We start from the raw sequence: 5055 nt of genomic DNA on the forward strand, positions 1-5055 counted from the left end.
ACCTTTGATTTAACATCTCAGTATAGTCCTATGTCCCAGCTCCATCTATGCATGAACATGAGATGCTATTTCTTGAGAAGAAAAACATATTTTCATGGAAGTGGAATGTTGAGTCTGAACCGTAATCACTTCTAAGTTTTAGGGCAGTTAGGAATGATTACTACTCCTAGGTGTGTGTTTCAGAGGAATTAGTCAAGATTTTTTAGGTTTTCATAGTACAAAGAAAGCAGTTGGATCGCAATAAGAATCTCACTATTCTAACATTAGTAAGGTTGGCAGGAGTTAGAGGAATGCCTAGTAGCCTCATAATTATTTTGATCGACTCAGTAAATCCATGTCAAAATTCAAATTAAGTACTAGTTTAAATCTACTCTCCCTTTCAGAAAATATTGATTTCTCTTCACACCTATTCAAGATAATTCTTATTTTGATTTGTCCTTGCAAGAGAGTTTCATTTTTAGTAAATAAATAAACAGGTACTCTATAATAATTATTGGATAATTGAAAGAATGAACTGAATAAGAACTATCTTTTAAATTTTTGAAGGTATCAAATTCGGGACAGCAAAATGAAATTGAAAATATGTATTAATTCAAAACATAAATCTTAACATGAATGTAAAATGTGGCTTAGATGTATCAGCTAATGATCTGTTGTAAAAACTTTCTTTGCATTTAACCAAAAGTTTTTGTAACTTTCTTAAATTTGTATGTAGGAAGAAGTTAGTAAACTAACCAAATACATCTTGGTACCCCTGAAAAGTTGACGTTAAGAAATATCTTATAAGTAGAATTTTGCTGAGATTAGGAATATTCTTTCTGAAAAACTTCTGGTAGCGAAAATATTCCTTGTTAGAGCAAATCATCTAGAAGTCCCTCAGTAACAGTAATATCCAACTTTCAAAAAGGGTAGAAGAGATCAGGAAACTTGAAAACTCAAATTTTTCTAAAATATTTTAATTGAAAGCTAAAAATGGAAAAAATGAGTTAAATTACTTAGAGTAGTATAGCAAAGTAGAATAAAGGAGAAATGTTTCTACAGGTTACAAGTTTTACCATAGTATGGTAATTTAAGCTACCAGCAGACCATCCACAGAAATAGCCTTTCCGACCCTTTCATTTATGTAAATGATTGATGGAATGATAAATATTATTTGGTAACAAATTCTTTGAAGAATAAAAATAAACAATTTGGGAATAAATCCTACAGTAAATATAAGCAAACCACTTTTCTAAGTGGCTCGTTGGTCTAGGGGTATGATTCTCGCTTCGGGTGCGAGAGGTCCCGGGTTCAAATCCCGGACGAGCCCACTTCATTTTCGCCCAATAAGCTTTAAGGATTTTTAAAGTATTTCCCCAAATAGTCATACCCAAAAATATGTACTTCCACCACATGAACAGTAGAATTGTCTAAGCAGGCGAGTACAGAATCCCGGACCTCTTCTAACGGCAGACACCGGAATGCTGATGCGGCTGCAGCGGCGCTCTCCCACCTCTGTCCGTCTCTTCTCAAACCCCGAAAGGAAGGCCGTGGGCAGCTCGTGCGCGCGTGCGTGTGCGTGTTTAACCGAGTGCTGGAGGGGAAACGTGAGTTGCAGTCAACCGGTTATCTTCCTCTTATAGGAAAGAGGATTTTAATTTCCACTTTTAACTCCAGCTTCGGTGATCACTCTCTGACTCCTAGTGTTTACTACTCCCGCCACAATGGAAAGTAAAAGTCTCCCCAAGTGCTGCTGGTGCCGCTGCTCCCATTGCAGTCGACTGTTAGGGTGTCACACTCCTGCCTCTCTTGCTTTCCCCGGTCAGAGTTCATTCCTTTATTTCTTCAACGGATGCATAGCCAATGAGTATGACATGTCACCCTTCAGTGCTGAAAGCTATGGAGGCAGTGATGGAAAAATATAGTTTTATTTCTACAGAACTTAATATTACAAGTGATTAATTGTTTACCATGATGACGCGTTTTGAGAAAGTATGGAATTCCCATGGAAGTATATAGCACCAGGGCTGACTATTGACTCTTGGGAATATTGCTAGCCCGGGTTCATCTAACTGGAGAGAGAGACCACGAGGAGCAGTCATTAAGCCTGGAATTTCAAAGTTTTTCTCATCCCATGCTCTGGAAATTTGCGGGTACTTTGTTGAAAACGCTCAGGAGAATTGACTAACACTGGAATTCGAAACAGGGAAAAAATGGAGAGGAAGATATCAATCCAGTTATTTTGCTCATGCTGTCTAAATTAAAATATTTCCTCAGAATAACTGTTTTGTTTGCTTCTGTGGCCAAGACTGAAAGTGGACACCCACTCCCCGACCCCAATTTCGTTCTAGCTTCATGGACCTCACAGAGGCTCAACTTGCTCTGCTCATCTTGGTATTCTGAAAGTGGGCATCTTTTTATCTTTCCTTTTTCTGACCAATTTTAAGGGTCATTGAGTATGAAGATGCAGATCCTTATTCATAGGTGGGGTGTAATATGTTGTCTCTTTTTATAAATAAAATATAAGTGTATAATTTATTTGTAAATTAATGTGTATAATTTATTTGTAATTTAATTTTATAACTTGGAATAGTGTTATTTATTGAGTTTGAAACTCAAAAGGAACTTCCTCTGACCTCTGTTCATTAAGAAATTTCTCTGAATGCAGAAAGTCAGTTGGATGTCATCCAGGCAGAAAAGATTGAATGACCCTTCTCTACAAGGAATTTTACTATCCTAAGAGGGATAAGTTGGACATTTTGACATGTAAGAGTCTGATAGTAAATGACACAGGCAGGCCATTCTAAAATGGTTCCCAGAGTCAATAAATTGGACTCATGGTCTTAGTTTCCAGTTATTTTTAGGGCTTAATTATAATTATGGACCAGCAATCAAAGATCACTAGGCATCATTAGACACTGAAGCTCGTGTCTAATCTGAGAAACAGGGATTTTTTTAAAGCTTTTTTTAGAAAGGGAGAGAAAGAATGCTGTACAAAAGGATAATTCTATAGAAGTCTCTTGAAATTAAAATTACGAGAGTAGAAAGAAAAAACTTAATAGAACAATTGACATAAAACCTGAAGGGCATCTCGAAAATGTGGAGTAAAAATATAAAGGGAAACTCCAGCAATTGTGATTCTTGATATATACTCAAATGAGTTGAAAAACCATGTCCACACAAAAACCTGCACATCAGTGTTTATAGCAGCTTTATTTGGATTTGCTAAAACATAAACAACCAAGATGTACTTCAATAGGTGAATGGATATATTTAATGCAAACTATGGCACAATGGATGGACTATTAATTCATGATAAAAAGAAAAGAGCTATCAAGACAGGAAAAGACATGGAGAAATCTTAAAAGCATACTGCTAAGTGAAAGAAGCCAATCTGAAAAGGCCACATACTGTATATATGATTCCAACTATATAACATAGTGGAAAAGGTAAAAATATGTAAACAGCAAAAAGAGCAGTCATTGCTAAGAGGGAGGGAGGGAGGGAAGGATGAAGAGGTGAAGCACAGGGAATGTTTAGAGTGCAGATATATTATACATGATACAGTAATGATGGACACGTATCATTATACATTTATCAAAGAGGAAAGAGTTACAACGTAACCCATAAGAGTTACAACAATGAAAGTGAACCTAAAGTAAACTACAAATTTTAGTTAATATTAATGTATCAATATTGGTTCATCAGTTGTAACAAATGGACCACAATCGTATAAGATTTAATAATAAGGGAAGCTATAGGAAGGAGAGGGGATATATGGGAACGCTTTGTACTTTCTCTTCAATATTTCTGTAAATAATAAACTGCCTAAAAATGTCTATTAATTTTTTAAAAGTAAAAAGAATGTAACCAGGAAAGAGCAGTAAAAACAAAACAAAAGGTAGAGGAAACATACTGGAGATTTAAAATCCAAGTAAAGGAAGGGAGGGAAGGAAGAAAGGAAGGGAGGGAGGGAGGGAGGGAGGAGAGGGAGGGAGGGAGAGAAAGAGAGAGAAAGAATGAAAAAGAAAAAAGAATGAAACAAAAGAAAAGAAAATTAGCCGAGTGTGGTGGCACACGCCTGTAGTCCCAGCTACTTGGGAGGCTGAGGAGAGAATCACTTGAACCCAGGAGGTGGAAGTTGCAGTGAGCTGAGATTGCTCCACTCCCCTCCAGCCTGGGCAAAAGAACAAGACTCTGTCTCAAAAATAAAAAAAAATAAAAAAAAAAGAGAACACAGAAATCAGAAAACTAGCAACAACAGAAAACAAGCTAATATCGCTAACTGAAATACATGATTTAATGATGTAATAGAGTTCCCAAAACAAGGAATGGAAACAGAAACACACTAAAGCATATCTTTCAGACATTGCAGAACATTGAGGACGAGGAAATTATCCTGAAATAGATAAATAAAAGCTAACTGCAAATGTAGTCTCCGTAATTAGAATGACTTTGTACTTCTCAAAACGAATACTGGAAGCTAGAAGAAAATAGAGAACTCTCTCAAAATCCTGAAATAAATTTCAAAAGCCTGAAAAAATATTTCCCAGACAAACATTCAATCAAGTTGCTGGAGAAGTATTAAAAAGTCTCGTTGACCACGGTGAAACCCCGTCTCTACTAAAAATACAAAAAAAAATCAGCCGGACGTGGTGGCGGGCGCCTGTAGTCCCAGCTACTCGAGAGGCTGAGGCAAGAGAACGGCGTGAACCCGGGAGGCGGGGCTTACACTGAGCCGAGATCGCGGCCGCTGCACCCTAGCCTGGGCGACAGAGCAAGACTCCGTCTTAAAAAAAAAAAAAAAAAAAAGTCTCATCTACAATAAACTCTTTCTCAGGAAGCTGCTTTACAATGTACTCCACCAAAATGTGAAGGTATATTAAGATAGAAAATACATGAGAAATTGGACATACAGCACCAGTGGCAGAGAAATAAAATGCATAGTACAATGGTGAAGGAAGACATCAGGATGAAAACCCAATCTGAAGTTTAGAAATCACTCAGTTTATTGTTTTGGTAAGGCTTTTATGGTTATTTGTGATTTTTTTTTCTAAAAATATATATAATGTTCAG

At 36.7% G+C, this 5055-nt stretch overlaps 1 non-coding gene across 1 annotated transcript; it reads left to right on the top strand.

Annotated features, from left to right (window-relative positions):
- The first annotated feature begins 1237 nt into the window (after positions 1 to 1237).
- On the top strand, positions 1238 to 1309 carry TRNAP-CGG. The gene has a single exon. It is a non-coding gene; the product is annotated as a tRNA-Pro (tRNA).
- The last annotated feature ends 3746 nt before the right edge of the window (positions 1310 to 5055 follow it).

Source organism: Nomascus leucogenys, chromosome 22a, assembly GCF_006542625.1.
Source record: "Nomascus leucogenys isolate Asia chromosome 22a, Asia_NLE_v1, whole genome shotgun sequence".
Taxonomy (NCBI): Eukaryota; Metazoa; Chordata; class Mammalia; order Primates; family Hylobatidae; genus Nomascus; species Nomascus leucogenys.